Here is a 19405-nt window from a genome sequence, read left to right as displayed (position 1 = left end):
GGTGCAGAATGTTTATAAAATCGCTGAGAAAGAAGGAGTGAGGGAGCAGGCAGAAAGAGACAAAGGGAGCAAACCAATGTGTGGTATGATACGGACCCCGCTGCTGAAAGCTGCAGGGCTCAGTTCTGCAGAGACCCCTGAGATGCTTACTGGGTGACTCCCAGAATTATCCACCTAAAAGACAGGCGGCTAGAGCATTTATCCACGTGGGCTCCAGCCCCTCTGCTGAGTGAGGTTGTCACGAAGTGTATTAGGCACCCTTCCCTCCCCAAGTGGAGCAGCTCCTGTGGCCTCGGAGATATTCGGAAGCAGCAGGTAGAGCGGGCCTGGGTGGAACCCATCGTTGAGCCGTGAGCCTGAGCTTCCACAGAACTGATAGGAATAGAGTAGGATAATTAGTTGGTTTAGAAATCCCACTATGGTATTGAGGACAGAAAGGGAATTTTAGTGGAGTTTGGGAGACTGTTGTAAGCTAATGACCATTCAAGAAAACAATCCAGTAACCTAGCAACAATCTACATTACCTTGAAGGAAGGCCAGGTGCATCCAAGTGCCAGACATACTCAAGCCACAAACACAAAGTTAAAATGCAAGACAGTAGATATGGGGTCTGAATCTTGTTATATGAAGTCAGGGAGTTAATAGTCCTTGAAGAGTAGCATTTCTGCATGTAGCCAAGACAGGAAAATAGGTAAAAGCGGACATTATACCGAAACCTGAGATGAATCACCATATTTTAGTATATATTTCCACCCTTTTGCTAATACACATATGATTTAAATAGTGCCATGGTAGTCCTGGTTAAATCATGCAGGGTCAGAGGAGGAACTAGTGATGATGTCTGCCCAAGGATGAGGAAGAAGGTGATCTTCTCCCCTCCTCACTTTTTCTTTGATCATAAAAATGTAGCCCTCTTTGTTCTCGGGCTGCTGTGTTCCCTTGCCAGCCATGTTGTATCTCTAACAAGCGTCATATGCTAATAAACTCTCTGCCTGTTGCTTTGCCTCTCACTGAATTCTTTCTGCACCAAGACAAAAGGACCCGAGCTTCAGTAAGTCCTGACACCAGGTGAGCTGTTTCAATTAAAAGACAATGGGGAATGACTGGCGACGGTGACGGCGAGCGGGTGTCTGCTGCCTAGAAAAATCCTGCAAAAAAAGTCTCTATACCCATCTCCCGAAGACCTGAAGGTAGACAAGGTGATTCAGGCACAAACGGCCTTTTCTGCAAACCCTTCGAACCCAGTGATTTTATCTGAAGCTTCTGCTCCCATCTCTCAAGATGGAAATCTCTATCCTAAACTGTATCCGGAGCTCTCTGAGTACATAGGCCTGAGTTTAAATGAAGAAGAAATATAGGTAAATATGGCTGTGGTCCCCGGAGCACCAAGTCAGGGGTTGGTAGCAAGACCTTCCAGCATGAACTATATGGTGGCTCCTGTAACTGGTAATGATGCTGGCATCCGCAGAGCAGAAATTAAGCAAGGGATTCGAGAGGTCATTTTGTGTAAGGATCAAGAAGGAAAAATTGGGCTCAGGCTTAAATCCATAGATAATGGTGTATTCATTCAGCTAGTCCAGGCCAATTCTCCATCCTCATTGGTGGGTCTGTGATTCGGGGACCAGGGGCTGTAGATCAACGGGGAGAACTGTGCCGGCTGGAACTCGGACCGGGCACACAAGGTGCTCAAACAGGCTTTCGGAGAGAAGAGAACCATGACCATCCGTGACAGGCCCTTTGAACGGACAATTACCATGCATAAGGACAGCACTGGACACATCGGCTTTGTCTTTAAAAATGCGAAAATCATATCCATAGTGAAAGACCATTCTGCAGCTAGAAACCGTCTTCACACAGAATACAACATCTGTGAGGTCAACCGACAGAATGTCATTGGACTGAAGGACTCTCGAATCGCAGGCATACTGTCAACAGCTGGGAATGTTGTTACTATCACAATCATGCCTGCTTTTATCTTTGAATATATTATTAAACGGATGGCCCCAAGCATTAGGAAGAGCTTGATGGACCATGCCATTCCTGAGGTTTAGAAGTCACGGCACCGTGGAAACTACGCTGAAGTTCTTCCGTTTACGTCTTCTGCAACTTACCCTTCTCTTATGCACATGGAGCTTCCTAGGAGCCAGCGAGCATATGCTGCAGAAAGACCTTCCTGTCTTACCGTCGGGCTGGGAATCTTACTGTTTGATCTGATGTCTTGTTCAGACTTCAAGATAGTTATAGCCTTATCCTGGTTTTACAGTTGAAAAGACTTACCCTCATAGACGAGTTTCTTTACTGGAAATCCGATGCTTTTACAAGCTGTGTGATGAGGATGACTGATACAGGCTCAGCTTTCTGTTAGAACCAATCACCTTCATCTTGGGTATCAAGTAGTGCTGTTCATATCACTTTACTTCTATGGTATATTTGCATTTTTACTGTGTTACCATAGTACATTTAGAATTACTTTTTTTTCCTTTCAGTTGTGTATGTGTGTGTGTGTGTAAAACACCAATTAAGTAACACTGGTTTCATTCCCTGTGAGCACTATTATACAGTGTCTGTAGGCTGCAAGGGACTGCACTGATTATCATTACAGTTTTAACTACCTTCACTTAATATGCTTGAACTGTCGCCTTAACTATGGTAAGCATCTAGAATAAAAGCCAAAATATACCTATTGCTGCCTTTCTAAAAGCCCGAATGCAGTTCTGTAGTAAACTGAAATGTACGCTAGCCCAGAGCAGCGTAGTGGCACACGCAGCGACAGCACAGCTGCTTAGTTGCATTGAGATTTTCCAGTCCTTGTGTAATGGAAACTTCTTTCTTCTAAAAGTTACTGGTATCACCTTCTGAGAAATGAATCACTATATATTTAATTAAAAATTCTTGTACTAAATAGGATAAAAAAAAAAAGACAATGGGTTCGCGTGCCCTCCTAAGTCAGGGATCGTGGGTTCAAGTCCCACCCCATGGCTTCAAGTCCCAATCTGACTTTTGACTGGGTTCAAGTCCCACTCGAGAAGGTGTGCCGTTTCAGAACCACCCACCCCTGCAGCAACTGAAATCAGAGGTGGCCCAAGGGGATGTGAGGCGAGGCACCAAAAGCTGTCAGATCCAAAACCTCTCCGCTGACATCTGTCCTCCCACAGCTCATAGCCCCTCCAGAGGGAGTTCTCCTGCTGAGGACTCCGGCGGCTCTTTGGTACTTCATAGCTCTGCCTGCTTCCCTGTGCCACGGGTGATTGGACTAAGGACAGACACCCATCCTGTCTTAGCGAACTTGGGCCTTTATAACAAAGTACCATACAATGGGTGGCTTGAAAACTAGAAATTTATTTCTCATCCTTCTTGAAGCTAGGAAGTCCAAGATCAAGGTGCCAGCTGACTCAGCTTCTAAAGAGATCTCTCTGCCTGGCTGACAGAGGGCCACCTTTTCACTATATCCTCACGTAGAGAAGAGAGAGGTTATTATCCCTGGGATCCCCTGAAACCACCACACCCTCAATTCCATGGTTCTCAGACCCCTCCTACCCTTCGATGGTCCCACAGAGGGTCAGTTCTCATCCTGGGGTTTGGCCTGCCCTTCCTGTCTGGTTGCATGGCAGACTAGGCTACTTAGCTTTAGCCCAAGAATACCTGTTTTGACACCTCTTCTACATGTGATGGAAATTTTGGTCTCTTCCAGAACCTTCTTCCAAATCCCCTCACTCACGGTGGGCACCTCGCGCTGTTCTGCTTGTAGACTCTGTGGCTGCCCACATTGTGGACTGTGCCCTGATCCCTGGATACCAGGAAAAGAAGGCCAAACCACACCTGCAGATATTTCTCCCCTGGTTTTGGGGTGTCCTACACAGACTTGAGGGTCACAGCACCATCATCCCTTGCTTGGGAAACTTCAGTAGCCCCCTAACTGGTCTCCCTCCAAACTACCCTCCACACCTGCACCAGAGTGACCTTGCTAGGCACATATCTGATCTACCTGCTCCCATTCTGGAGATGCTTCGAAGTCTCTTCATAGCCCCAGGATCAAGTCCACACTCTGACAAAGTCTACAAGGCCATTCATGATATTGCTTTGGCTCACTTCTCCTGGCATCAGCTTTCCACCAAAAATGACTAGGTTGTCCAAGTTCTGTCTCACCCGTGGACCCTGACACGTGCTGTTAGTTCCACCCGGGAAGTCCGCCTCCCCTGCCTCTGCCCCCACCCCAGGCCTGCCTCACTCCTGCCCACTTTCAGGTGTCAGCTTGAATACCACCTTTTCCGGGAGCATACGCCTGACCTCTCCCCAGCCCAAGCTAGCATACTTACTCCCACTTTTCACACTCAATTGAATTTTGTTTGTCTGTCTGTACTGTTAAAACCTTGAAGGCAGAAACCAAATCCTGAATCTTTACCATCTACCACAGTGGCTGCCTCACAGTACTTGCTCAATGACGATTTCTGATTGATTGAATGAATGAACAAACAGAGGCCCCTCACCGCTCTCCTCCAGGCATCTGTGCCTCTGCTCTCTGGAAGGCCTGCCTCCTCAGCCCTGGCCTGTTTCTGCCACACGCAGCTGCCTGCAGAGGGCTGACTTAGTAGACAGATGGGTGCTAAAATGAGCTTAGCTCTCTTGTGACCTCTGCTCCCCAGGGCCACTGTCACAGCTGTCCCGTTAGCCACCATGTGATGTGGCAGACTGGCATCACCATCACAGGCTTAGGTCCGGCCCTGCAACTCATGCAACAGGTCCCTACAAATCTCCAGGTGAAGGGGAATTACCTGCCATCTGCTCATCCTCTCTGCCTGGGTAATCAAAGCTGTCATCCGGGGTAACAGATGACCACTGAGTAACGACTCTTGCTTTCCTGGCCAGTCTTTGCCAGGCTGCAGAGTCATATTTCTGATGGCAGTTGAAGCGGTTCTTTATCAAAGGCATCCAAGGCTGGAAAGACCCCAAGCACTGGGGTTGTGGCCATTTTGCTTCGGTCTCCTTGTACTGGTTCAGTGCAGGGTTTGATAGCTGAGGTCCAGACTCACTCCCACCACTCACTGGTGGAATGACCCTAGGCAAGTCACACGAGCTGTTTCATCCTTTGAGTTCTCAACAAAACAGAGATAGTGGCTTCTCTTAGGATGGTTGTGTGGGTTAAGGGAAACCATGTATGTAAGAGCTTAGAACAGCTTAGACCCTCACCTAAATGAGCACGACTATTATCTGCACACAAGAGGGGCAAGGCCCCGTGGAACATACCTCCTTCTCTAACTCTCTCCCTTGTCCCTCTGCTTCCCCCCTCGCTGCCCTCCCTTTTTAAGCCTTTCCTCTGGGGGGATAGTCTTCTCCTCTCCTAAGATGATGGACTCAGCCCGTTTTCTTCCTGGCCTTCCATTCTTTTACGAGAATGGCAGCAAGGTCTTCCTCTTCCGGGGTTCTGCTGGTCCGCTGAGAACCACGCCCGCACTTCTGTGTGTGTTAGAGGAGGACTGCTGAGCAGTAGATGGGTACTTTAATTCCATGTCCACTTCTCTCCACACGCAATGCTACAGTCTGCTTTTCCCTGAATGACCTAAAAGCAAACACCCCATGCTACAGCATATTCTTCCCATTCACACAGCTTTGACCTTACTTTTTGGGAAGTGTAATTACCCCGGCCTTATTGTGCTAAAGATCATTCACCCACTTCCTGGCATGGTTTTTATTACAAAGCATCTGTTAACTGAACAGGCTTTTGCCTGTACCGTCTCCTCACTATAATTTCTCCGATCCCCAAATTTCTCTTTTAATAGCTGTTTTGCTTTCTGCTTATCCCACTGTCCACTTCCATCCTCCTACTTTGGAGCCCCAGTCCCCTCTGGGAACTCCCACGCAGCACAGTTGCCAGCCTGGAGAGCATCTCTTGATCCCAGCTCCCTACCAAGATGACTAACACATCCAAAACCCAGAGATGAGTCACCCAGGTTACCAGTTCCAGCCAGCTTTCTCACAGACCCTGTGACCCCCCGAGGCACTCACTCCATCCCATTCGTGTCCTCCTAGAACTGTGATTCTCAGCTTTGTTCCTGTCCACCACCTTGTGCATGCTTGTTCCCACATCCCTGGCACGGGGCATCCCTGGATTTTTTTCCTTCATGTCCGTGGCATTCATAAGACAGTCTTGGGGTAATGCCCAGTCTTCATTCTGAGTCTCACTCCAAATCCTTCTACAGCTGAGCTGCATACCCCTTCCCCCCACTCCACCCCCAGCCCGCTGAGATCCTTGCTCTCCATCTATTGTATTACAATGCTACGATCTATACATTTCCTGAACATGCAGCAACAAATATGATTCCTTCCAGGGGAAGAAAAGGCCCACCCCAGCCCCCGAGTCTCCAAGAGTTACTTGCACCTAAATCCCTAAGCCCCACACTCCCAGAGGCTGCCAATAACCAGGCGCCCATAATCGGCACTCCCTCCCCCAATTTTCTGTCTGCTCAGCAACCAGAGCCATTAAATCCAGAAACTAATTTGTAAGGAAAACAATGAAAAGAGTAATAGTCTCTCTGTAGGATTCCAATGGAAGGTCCCGCCCTGGACTGGTGCTCTGTAAAGAATGGAGAAGGGCACCTGGAGAGAAATGCCTTATTAACGTTCAAAAGCCCCCTAATGGAATGGAAGCTGACCCACTGCAAATTGGAAATCTGCCCCAGCCCACAGGAGCCCGCCCTCAGGATCACATTATTCATCCTGCAAACAGAGTCACTAATAGGAAGAAGCAATCTCAGGGCTGCTCCTGCAGCTCAGGGGCAGCCGGCAGAGCCTTCCCCAGGACACGTGCCTGGGTGTTTTGGAGCAGTGCTGTTTGGAAAAGAAGAAAAGGAAAAATAAAGTGCGGAACTGGCAGGGGGAGAAAGAGCCGGAAAAGCTGAAAAGAGTCAGCGGAGGGCAGAGAGGGCAGTCTGGGAGCCATTGCAGGTCCCCTGCAGGGACAGCCACCCTTGCTGGGAGGGAAACATGGCTGTGGTCTTCTGTTGCTCACGGATGGGGGCCAGGGACTCAGAGATGGGTAGCGATTCACCTTGACTCATCCCATGAGTCAGAGGCAAGAGGCAGAAATAGATCTTATGACCCGCTGTTTCTTGTCACAGACAACTTGGAGCATCTTTAACCAGGACTCCTGAGGGGGGACGGATTCAGCTGCTCCTTGCAGCCAGGTTGGTTCATGTGACACGATGTCTGTCCTCTCCCATACAAAGGTAAGTGATTTAAAGTCAAGAAGGACCAGGAGCTTCAAACAGACATCCGTGGCCAAAGCTACCTCTCGCCCCACATCAAGTACCCCTGTTTACCATCACAGCCAGGTGTGACTCATCTGCTTTCTGTTTCTCCTTCGCCTCTACTGCCTGCTCACTTCCACACCACACATGCCAAGTCCTCTAGGACTCCCAGCTTTCACTGGAAGCTCATGCACTCAGAAAGCCTTCCTTGATTAGTTCCGCCCAATTTTTCATCTTTTCTCTTGTTTGTATTCTCATAGGGCTTGTGACAGAAGGTGTAGATGGCCTACCCAACAGCCAGCGTTCCCCCACTGCCTCTCATCAGATCTCACGTTTGGTTCTGATACTCACCCTCCCCGGGTACTCAAGGAAGGTGTTCCTTCTCCAGCCCCTTCATGTTTTGAACTCATCATGTGAGGCTATTATTGTTTTTAAAATGTGGGTTTTGTTATTTTTCAGGTATGATGAGGCCAATAGATCAGGAGTCAATTGCCATTCAAAGGAGAATTACAGCTTCCAAGAGGAGGGCGCATGCCACACCACACCAGGGCAGGGGGCAGGAGACGAGGGGGCAGGGCAGAACACAGAGTGAAGCACTGGGGCAAATCTGAAGGGAGAAGGAGCTGGGGAACCTGTGGGCAAGAGCATTTATTGCAATGACTACAGGCAGAACAGGTGAGGCAGGGTAAGCAGGCTTAGGATTGGCTAGGTGAATCATTTCTGGCTCTGGGGCATTGGGGATGTTCCTATTTGCCTGGTGCCTGGTACCTGGCCCTGGGATGGTTAGGGCAGGTGGTCAGAAGGTGAGAGCCCTGTGAGAGCCTGATAAATGAAGCTATGAGGTATGGGATCGGGATTGGTTTGTTTGCATCTGAAAGAAGGCTAGCAGTTTACTTTCTCTAGGAAATTAGCCAGCCCTGGGAGGGGCAGTTTCTCTGGGGTCAGCAAGAGTCCAAGAGGTCAACGTATCAAAAATACAGAAAACAGAAGAGCATGATTAATACAGTTAGACTTGAAGCTCTGGCAGCCAGCTTGTGAGCAGAGGACAAAGCCAGCAGGATCCTGGAGAAGCCACGTCAAGCCCCCCAACCTTGCTGAACTACCAAGTTAAGCCACCCTGAATTGCCTCTCTCTGATGGTCTCATTATGTGAGATGAATCCCTTACTGCTTCAGCCACTTTTATTCAGCTATCATGTTACTTGCAGCTGAAAGCAGCCTAACTCATGGCATTTAAGCCATCAGTTTACTCTAAAGGTAAAAATTCTACCTCCAATTGTTTTGTTACACTGGAATTGCTTTTTAAAGACCAAGTTGCTTGAAATAACATCATTCCCAAGTTGCAGGAACTGTAGATGAAGTCATAATAACCTATTACATGTGTTTAGAGTTTTATATTTTACAACTTCTCAGGGGCTGCTTACCTGCCCCAGAGTCAAATAGGGAGTGAAAAATAAGTGTTCTGAACCCAGCCGGGAAAGGAAGGAGGTATCTTTTTCCTCTTCTGATTCCTGGAGCTTCTTGTGTGATGTTTCCCCTCAGAGAGAGGTTTGGACTTTAGGTAGGTGGATGGTTGGAGAGGGAGACTTGATTAGGAAGGGGCGAAGGCAGTGAAATTCAATTGCTATCTGACTGCAGGATCAAATAAGTATAATGAGAGAAACGTTATCTTAGAAGGGAGAAAACAAGCTTCCTAGAGTTGGCTTGGCTGCTGTCCAGATATGTACGCTCTGCCAAATCACATCACATTGCTAGGCTTCCGTTTCCTCAATCACTAAATGAAGGAGTTGGGCTAAGTTATTCCTGGTCACTTCAAACTCCAGAAATGCCATGATTCTAAGTACAAATAGGTCATCGCAATTCTCTCTTTAAAATGCCGATCACACACCACCAAATTCTTTGTTAGAGACAAGACTATTTCATGAATTGAAAGAAATGGGTGTGAGTTTTTCTGTTTGGCAGGACCCTCTACCAAGATAAGGAAATGACTTATCAGTGGTATTATGAAGACTACTGTTAGAGGCTGAAACATGTCCCTCTCCCCAACCCCAAGAACCTCAGAATGTAACCTTACTTGAAAGTAAGGTCCTTGCAGATGTAATTAGTTAAAATGAAATTGTATTGAAGAAGGGTGAGCCCTTAGTCCAATGCCTGGTGTCCTTATAAGAAGAGGGGAGAGAGACGCACAGAGGGAAGACCATATGGAGACACAGAGACACGCAGGAAGAAGACAGCCAGTGATAACAGAGGAAGAGACTGAAGTAACGCATCTACCGGCCAAGGATCGCCAGCAAACACCAGAAGCTAGAAGAGGCAAGGAACGACGCTCCCCTACAGGTTTCAGAGGGAGTGTAGCCCTGATGATACCTTGATTTCAGACTTCTAGCCTCCAGAACTGTGAGACAATAAATTTCTATTGCTTGAAGCCATCCAGTTGGTGGTACTTTGTTTTGACAGCCCTAGGAAACTAATACAATTACCAATAGCAACTATCTATTGAATGCTTACCATGCACAAAGAGCTGTGCTAAGTACTCTGTGTGCAGAATCTCTTTTAATCTTCACAACTTTGTGAAGTTGATGCTATTTTTATCCATGTTTTACAGGTAGGGAATATAAGGTTTTAGGAGTTAAGTACACAGCCACAATCATTAGGTAAATAGTGAGTTTGGAGTTTTGAGCGTCCTTTGTTGTAGGATCTTAAGTGTTAAGGTGATTTTATATATCCGAGGCCTCCCATGGATACCAAGTTTCTATACTACTTGAGTTGTTTTCCCTGTGTATGTTTGTCCAACCAAGCTGTATAATAAGGCACCTTAAGTTTAACATGTCCAAAGTAGGACTCATGATCTTCCCCTCCAAACTTCTCCTTCAATGTCCCACTAACACATCTCCTTCCCACTCTTTCCCAGTCTTGGTGGGGGCTCTGTGCTGAGGCCTAAATCCTGAGTCATCCTCGGTTCTTCCACTCATCCCCAGTAAAGGAATCTCCAGCAGGTCCTGTCCCCTCTCGTCTCAATGTCCCCACGGCCACCATCCCAGTCCTAACCACCAATATCCCCCCTCTGAGTTCACTGCCCTGGCCTAACGAGTCTCCCTACTAGTAGCTCCCACGCCTGCTCTCCTGGAGTCCACTGTCCACAAAATGGCCTTCCACACTTTAAAACGAATCGGCTCATATTACTCTTCTGATGAAAACCCTCCAAAGGCTTCTCAGTCCACCTAGAATAAAATCCAACTCTTTCTGTGGTCTGCAAGGCTCAGATGATCCCGCCTTTGGCCCCTCTGCAGCCACATCCACCACCACTCTCAGGCTGTGCCGCCCGTTTTTGCGGTCCTCAAATACTCCTTGGCTCTGTTGATTTCTTCGCCTGCAATGTTCTCCCCAGGCTTCAGCTGACTGCTTGCGTCCTTCTTGTATTCAGGCCCAGAAACCTCCCTGACCACCATATTTAAAATTGTCTCTTTGTCCCACCCCCCTTCATCCCATTACCCTGTTTTCTTTACCCTTTTATTTCTGAAAATTAGCATATATAATTTTTTTCAGTAACTTTCTTGCTTGTTGATCATCTCTCTCCATTAGAATCTAAACTCCGCGGGAGCAGGGGCCTCATCTACTCGGGTTCACCGTCTTATTCCTTCACCTAGGTGTGTCTGGCACGTAGCAGGCGCTGCGTACATGCTCCATGAACGCATGAATGAAACACTAAGATTCTCAAAGTGGGGTCTGTGCTTTTGATGACTCTCTTGTATCTTTTGCTGCTCCCCATTTAGTTTTGTGGCCCAAGTGTTACCGAAGCAAACTTGCCTCTGCTCACCTGCACGCAGTAAAGCCCATCTACTGACACCTGGCTGTGGGGAAGGGATGTGCAGCATTTACTATAAAGGCACAAATACAAGGAGGACAGTGTGCTCCTGCTCTAAAATACCAAACTCCCTGAAGGGTTTCAGCAAAACATTTTTTGTTAAGATTTATTTATTTATTTGGCTGTGTTGGGTCATCGTGCTGCGTGTGGGCTTTCTCTAGTTGTAGAGAGCAGGGGCTACTCTTTGTTGTGGTGCACACACTTGTTGCGGTGGCTTCTCTTGTTGCGAAGCACGGGCTCTAGGCGCGTGAGCTTCAGTCGTTATGGCTCTCAGGCTCTACAGCACAGGCTCAGTAGTTGTGGCACACGGGCACAGGTGGCATGTGGGATCTTCCTGGACCAGGGATCGAACCTGTGTTCCCTGCATTAGCAGGCAGATTCTTAACCACGGCGCCACCAAGGAAATCCCAGCAAAACATTTTTAAAGGCCAGGTGAGGGAAGAGTGTGCCAGGGTATGTGATCAGCTCATGCACAGTTCCCTGATTGGTTGATGGAGAGATAACGCGGCAGAGTCACAGAGGTTAACGTTGTCAGTCCTTAGGGTTTCAGTAGGCCTGAGGACTGTGTGCTCATGGACATCAAGCAGTTAATTTCTTCCACTTGGTGGAGGTTTTAGCATCTGTAAAACAACTCAGGAAATGTGCATCAGATACTATTATGTAGGTACTTCAGAGGAGTTAAGCAGAGGATATGGGGGAGGGGTCTGTCCAGGGAGAGCCTCATAAGATCCTGCTGGGTTACACAAGCAGGTATCCGCCAAATGCTTGCTGGTTGGATGACCAGAGAAATTTTTCTTCTAGAATTTCTCATCTTCTCGAATATTCTCTTGTGGTACCAGGATTTCACATTCAGAAATCCATCACACAGTGTGCTTGGATGAACCTCAGAAAGCTGACCTCAATGTTTTTCTCTAGAGGAAGCCTCTGTTCAGTGAGACAGGCTCATCCTCCACACACAGGCTTGACCTGCCCCAAACTTGGGACATTGCTGTTCTAACTAACCTCACGTATGTAAATACTTTCTGGATTTTTAATTGCTTCCAACACAGAGAACACATTTGGAGCCCCTTGCCAGTCATTCTGCATCTCTCACCACTCCAAACTGCTTGGGAAAATGAGTTTTTCTGCCACAGGGGACAAAGAAAACGAAGCACTTTCAAAAAAAATTGTCCACATTTGGTGCTCTTCTCAGATGCATTGCATCTATTTGCAATAAATGGAAGTGGACTTGTATTCTCAGAAATTGATTTCTCCATTCCCCTTAGTACTCTGTATTTGCTGGCCCGCTGATTTAAAGCTCCTTGGAAAGCTGTTCTGAACTCCAGATCCATTGCGGGGAGGTGGGGTGGTGGTGGAGGGGTGGCCAGGTCCAACAGCTAGAACTGTGGCAGCAGGTTCCTTGAGACCCTTGAAAAGTCTGCAGGGAGCAGGGTCTGATGAGGGAAACTCTGAGCTCTGGATGATGAGTCCTGGGCAGTTGCTGCTCTTCCGAGAACACAACCTCACACAGGACAGAGAGTCTCCAGTACAGCTGTTGGTATCCTGTCCCTCCCCCCACCCCCACTGTATCCATCCATTCCCATTCCGGCCTGATGACTCCAGCCCAGGAAGGAGGAGGAGGAACGTGATTTAAAGAACGTTAAGTAGGCTTGGCATTAGCCTCAAAGAAGGAAGCAGCCGTGTCTATTTTGGGCAATATCATTTCTCAGCAAAATTATCCAAGTCCCTCTTCCTTCGGTAAACGGTGTTGGGAAACCTAGCTGACTAAGCAATGTGTTTTGGTCAAGGCTCTTTTGGTTGCAAATAACAAACAGCCATTTGAGCTAGGCTAGCTTAAACACATAGGAAAATGGACCATGTGGATACAAGAGTAGCTCACAGAACCCAGGATCAGGGAGAGGATATGGGTCTCAGGACAGATCTCAACTAGGAGCTGGAAAGCCCACGGGAAACTAATCAGCCATTTTCTGTTGCTCTTTTACTTTAGGATCACATAGACACTCATCTCCGCTTCTCTCTGTACCTCTGTTTGATTCTTCTCTCTCTCTCTGTAGACTGTTTTTTCTCTTCTCTACCTGAGAGCCATCATCCAGCTCTCGAGTTCATAGGTTCTTAGTTCAAGCCACACGCCAGAACTCACTGGCCCAATCACAGCGCCAGGTTCTCAGAGAAAGAGTTTGATTGGCTCAGCCAAGTCGAGTACCCACTCCTGATCCAATCCAATCCCAGCTAAGTGGATATATACTAACACACGTTGGGAAAGCATCCCACCAGTCAATGGGACCACGGTGGGCGAGGCAGCAATTCCCCAAATACCTTTACTGTATTATTACCCTGCGTGGACAGAGTGCCACTTTTTCGTTGTTGCCATTCTGTTCCTTTAATTCCAGTAAACTTGAAGTATTAAAAATGACTATAATCTGACTCTTCATTTATTGCTTTTTTATCTGAGGATCATTGGTTATTAGAATTTTCTAATGAATCCTAAGATCATTTTTTTCCAAAATAGTTTTTTCTTCTTTTTTGAGTGTCTGAACAAGGGTTTTCAAACCCCTAGCTCACGATTAGTCATTCAAACACTGGGAACTAGGGTAGCAGTCCTGGGACCATGTTAGTTAAGCCTAAGGAATAATAATAACAATAATCAAGGTGGGAAGAGGGAAGTAAAGGAGAAGAAGTAGATGTGGAAGAGGAGGAGTGAACATGTATTGAATGCTTGTGACTGCTGGACACTGTAATAAGCATCTTAGGGACCCAGCGGCCAATCATGACCTCAGGCAAGTTAGAGACCCTGGGAGCTCTAACTGTATTACCCACCCACAGTCAGGACCGCTGCTCTCCCCTAGACGCCCACGTGAAGACTTGGTTTAATTGCACAAAATATTACTGACTATTTTCATTTACACAATAGCTTTCATTTACACCTAATCACCATGTAGCACAAAGATGATTATGTGTTGATTAACGTTGCTTTAAGATTAATCTCAACATTAAACTCTGCCCATTATTTTCAGGCTTCCTAGTTTATTGTTTGTACAGAATCGATTGTCTACTCAAACTTAAGGATAATTAGAAGAATCATCATGACACGAGGCTATAATATAGGTGGCACATGTGTGGGTCCTTCCCAAGCAGCAGAGGATAATTAGATATTTTGAAGAATTGATCTTAAGATATCTGGAAGTCCCTTTGGAAATGGAAAGCATATTAATGTCACGAAGATGTGCAGTATGATCTAGTTGCATTTTTAGGATGCTAAATAGAGAGATGGGCAACAAGCTACTGTGGAAGGGTACCGGTACTGAAGTCAAAGCCATGGCCAGCCTGCCTCCAACAATGTCTAGCTATGATACCTCGGGGAAGGGAGGACGTGGGGTCCTATAGCGGGAAACTAACATTTGTTGAGTGTGTACCATTATCAGTAATAACACAGCCTCATACTCTAGCAGCAGTAGTAAATAATGACAATAATACAGAAACAATAGAAATAAGGCAGCTAGTGTCTTTTGAGCTCTTATGCCACGCGATATTATATTTAATCCTCCAAATAACCCTAAGGGACTGGTGCTGTCATTGTCCTCAGTTTTCCAGAAGAAGAAACCAAAGCGTAGAGATGCTAAGTAATTTGACAAAGATCATGTTGATAATTCATGGCTAGTCTGGATTTGAATCCAGGTCTGCTGGACATCAAAACGTAAGGTCTTTCCTGTTCTTCTAGGCTGTCTCCAAGATCTCTAATCTCCAAGAATCTCAGCTTCCTCGTTTGTAAAGCTGGGTGATAGTATTTTACTTAATATCTCAAGGTCTTGATGAGGGTCATAGGGTCACACACCTGAGAGCACTTTGTAAAATGCTGGAAAATGTAAATTTGTTAGAGACTCATAAAGCTTCCCTATTTTCCTTGAAAAACGTAGGCAAACCTCCCTTCCTTCCCTCCTTCCTTCCTTCCTTCCTTCCTTCCTTCCTTCCTTCCTTTCTTCTTCCCTTCCCTCTTTTTTCTTTCTTGCCTTCCATTCCTTTCGTCTCTCTTTTGTTCTTCCTCTGCTTTCTTTGGATCTTGCAACAACTTCACCACCCTCCTCACCCCTGCCTGGTTTGGGAAAGCATTAACCAGGGGGCCCAGAAGTGCATGCATTTTAATTAATCACCTATGATTCACGTGGAGATGGCTTTGTTACTCTGAAGACAGGAGACCTGACAGCTGGTTGCACACCCAGCAGTGGCTCAGGGCAGAGCTGCTACATGATGGATGATACTGTTGCGCCAGTTAGGGTGCTCCCTGGAGTGATATGAGCAATTTCTTCTTCTAATATCATCTTCATGCTGAGTCTCAGGTACCAACCTGGAATTCACCTAGAAGAAATTGGACATCTGTCCATGATAGGTGTAGTGGATAAGGCATAGCATCTGTGATCAGAAGATTTAGATCTGAGTCCCAATTGTGCTACTCTTTTGCTGTGTGACCTTGGGGAAGCTATTTAACCTCTCTGAGCCTCAATTCTCTGATCTCTGAAAAGAAGCTAGTGGTAACAACACATGTTGGAGATGTGTGTATTAAATGAGGTAATAGACACTTTGTAAACAGTGTGCTTGTGATTAATCACAAGTTAGTTGTGATTATAACTATGTATTTTCCCAGCAATGAGGAAAGGACGGGTGAAAGGCAGTGGCCTGAAACTCTCCCTCATGGAGAACCTTCTACAGAGGGTTCACCTGGCACTTATAGTCCTTTTAACATTTTTATTATTTAGAAAAACAAGCACAGGTGTCATTTACCAGAACTTGCAGCATGGACACCTGCACCTGAGACAGAGGCAGTGATGAGCATGGGCAGATGGGGTAAATTCCAGGGGACTGGGCTTTGTGGGGATGGGGCCATTTCCTACAAGCAACTCAACAATGGCTCAGGGAAGTAAGTGAGGAAGGGAGAGGTAAGTGTCCATTATACACGGTTAGCAATCACCCCCACCGTCCTGTGGATTCCAACACCACCAAAGCTGTTGCCTTTATATAGTGTCCTCCTCCCATCACCAGCCACTCCTTCTATCCTGACTCTGAGGAGGCAGGGATGCTGGAGGAGGAAGACATCAAGTGAGGTTTGCCCTGGAATTCTCCTGCCTCTTATCAGCAGAGCAAGCTCAGATCTACCACATCCCTAGAGTAATGGCCACACCCCCACTGAGAAAGGAGGGTGATCCTTGACCACAAACTGAACTAGGTATTAGAGGATGGGGAACGATTTGGGTTCTGCCACAAAAATGTGACTTCAGCAGTTCACTTAATCTCTGAGCTGTCTCCTCAGTTGAATGGAGATATTAATGTTTGTCTTGACTTCCTCACGTTGCTGAGATGAGGATCAAATTAAAAAACAAAACAAAGAAATCATAGGGACAAAAAAGTCTGTTTAAATGTTTATTTTTAGGAGAACAATGACACAGTTAAAAGCAACAGGCTAGGTGTACACATGGCAACATGATTGGATCTTAAAAACCTGGTCCTGAATAGAAAATGCAAGAAGCGTAATGAGCTCTATATACAATACTAGTCACACAAATTTTAATATGTATGCTTACTGGGACTTCCCTGGTGACGCAGTGGTTAAGAATCTGCCTGCCAATGCAAGGGACACAGGTTCGAGCCCTGGTCTGGGAAGATCCCACATGCCTCGCAGCAACTAAGCCCATGGGCCACAGCTACTGAGCCTGTGCCCAAAACCCTGTAAGCCACAACTGTTGAGCCCATGTGCCAAAACTACTGAAGCCCATGCCTAGAGCCCATGCTCCACAACAAGAGAAGCCACCACAGTGAGAAGCCCGTGCGCCACAACGAAGAGCAGCCCTCACTGGCCACAACTAGAGAAAGCCTGCACACAGCAATGAAGACCCAATGCAGCCAATAAATAAATAAATTTATTTAAAAAATTTTTAAAAATAAAATATATGCTCACAAAACAATCATACACATTTTTCAAAGATTCAGCATTAGGGACTTCCCTGATGGTCCAGTGGGTGGGACTCCGTGCATCCAATACAGGAGGCTCAGGTTTGATCCCTGGTCATGGAACCAGATCCCGCATGCTGCAGTTCAGACCCAGCACAGCCGAAATACATACATACATACACACACACATAAATAAATTTTTTTTTTAAAAAGATTCAACATTAAACAAATTAGAACCGTGATAGGACTAAGGATTGGCGATAAAATGAATAAATGAATGAAAGAATAGCAGGGGTTTTGCATGGACCAACAGTGATAGTACTTCATGAGCGGAGAAGTAGATTAATCCAATCCTGAGCACCTAAAATTCAAGAAAAAAAATTGTTATTAAGTGTCAACTTTGTGAAATAAGAGAGAAGCACTGACTATTTTCTTCTGCATTGTGGTCTTTCATTTCTTCATTCATTCATTCCGTTAACATTTGTTAAACATCTACAACAGGCCAAACTGTGCCAGGTACTAGGATTATAGAGCTTAAAGAAAAACAGGTCTGGCCCTCACACCCGTTGTTTACAGAAAAGGAAACAAATGATTGCAGTATGTGTGATGGTATCTGACAGCAGTGAGGACAAGGGGACCCAGAGAGAGGGCCCTCACCCAGCCTGGGCGGAGGGAGGGGGCGAGGGCAGCAAAGTCTGGGAGAGGGGTGCTTGAGCTGTGCTGGAAGGACAGAAGGTGGGGATAGAGACTTCAGGTACAGGAAACGGCAAGTTCAGTGGCATTGCGGCTTGAAGGAGTGAGGACAAGCTAGTGCACACCGTACCAAGGCAAGGCCCTGGAGAGCTGAGGCTGGAGACACAGGCAGCCTGCGGCTCTGAAGAGCCTTTAAGACCTAGATGGGGAGTCTGGATTTTCCCTGAACTCATGGGTGCCAGTGTGGCTTCACACATGAGAACATCCCACAGAGACATGCGTTTTAATAACCTCTCTGGACACAACATGGAGACTGGGTTCTAGGAGGGAAGCTTGAGGGTGAGGAGACCATTTGGGGGTTGTAGGAACATTGGGAGCCTGAACTAAGGCAGTGGTCATGGGATGGAGAGAAGAGACAGATCATCTCTAACCACCTCTGACCGCTTCTCTACCCCACATCCAGTCGCACACGAATCAACGTGATCCTGGCTTCTTCCTCCCTCTTCCTATCTCACATCCTTGGTCTCCCTTCTCCATCCCCATGGCCACCTCCTTAGTTCCAAGTTTCTTTTCAGACACCAAGATCAGCTGACCATGCCCTTCTCCAGAACAGGAAATCCAGAGGGAGGCAGGCTTGGGCAAGACAATGAATTTGGTTTTGCGGAGACTGAGTTTAAAGTGCAGAAGGTGGTTGTACATGCAGGCATGCGACTCAGGTGAGGGCCCTTGGGTTGGAAATAGCCACAATTGGCAGCACTGAAATGTGAAGCCATTGGAGGAAATGACAAATCAGAGAGAACTTAGAGGTGAAAAGAGAAGAGGCCAAGAATGGACCATTCATTTAAGGGGTGGGTGGAGGAATTGGAAACTGTAGAAAGAAGAAGAGAGCAGGGCAGAAATAGAGATGCAGACGTAGAAAACGGACTTGAGGACGTGGGGGGTGGGGGTGGGGGGAAGCTGGGGGCGTAGTGAGAGAGTTACATTGACATAAACACACTACCAGATGTAAAATAGATGGCTCGTGGGAAGCTACTACAGAGCACAGGGAGATCAGCTTGATGCTTTGTGAAGACCTAAAGGGGTGGGATAGGGAGTTTGGGAGGGAGACTCAAGAGGAAGGGAATATGGGGATATGTATACACATATAGCTAATTCACTTGTTGTACAGCAGAAACTAACACAATACTGTAAAGCAATTATACTCCAATAAAGATTAAAAAAAAAAAGAAGAAGAAGAAGAGACCAGAGGAGAAGAGATTAAAAAACTAGTCAATGATAATCAAGGAAGGAGCTTTCAAGGAGGAGGCAGTCGGGGGTTAGCAGATAATGCAATCAGGTCAAATAACATCAAGACTGAGATGAGTACAGCAAGCGAAAGGCCACTGGTAACAACAGGAAGTGGACTGAGAAACAGAGAAAATAGAAGCGGAGGTGCAGAAAACTTATTCAAGAAATCTGACTGGGAATGGAAAGAGGGAGATCAAACTGTGACTAGAGGGACTCAAGCAAGGACTTTTTAAAGAATGAGAACATACAGCACATGGAGCCATATTCAATGTCTTGTAATAACCTATAATGGAAAAGAATCTGAAAAAGAATATATAGATGTATATATATTCACACATATGTATATATGAACCACTTTGCTGTATACCTGAAACATTA

General features: G+C 46.4%; 1 pseudogene; it reads left to right on the top strand.

The window, feature by feature from the left end:
* The first annotated feature begins 1274 nt into the window (after positions 1-1274).
* LOC130829069 (syntenin-1-like) lies at positions 1275-2051 on the top strand (annotated as a pseudogene).
* Positions 2052-19405: the final 17354 nt, after the last annotated feature.

Source organism: Hippopotamus amphibius, chromosome 1, assembly GCF_030028045.1.
Source record: "Hippopotamus amphibius kiboko isolate mHipAmp2 chromosome 1, mHipAmp2.hap2, whole genome shotgun sequence".
Lineage (NCBI taxonomy): Eukaryota > Metazoa > Chordata > Mammalia > Artiodactyla > Hippopotamidae > Hippopotamus > Hippopotamus amphibius.
This window is presented reverse-complemented; position numbering and strand designations above follow the sequence as displayed.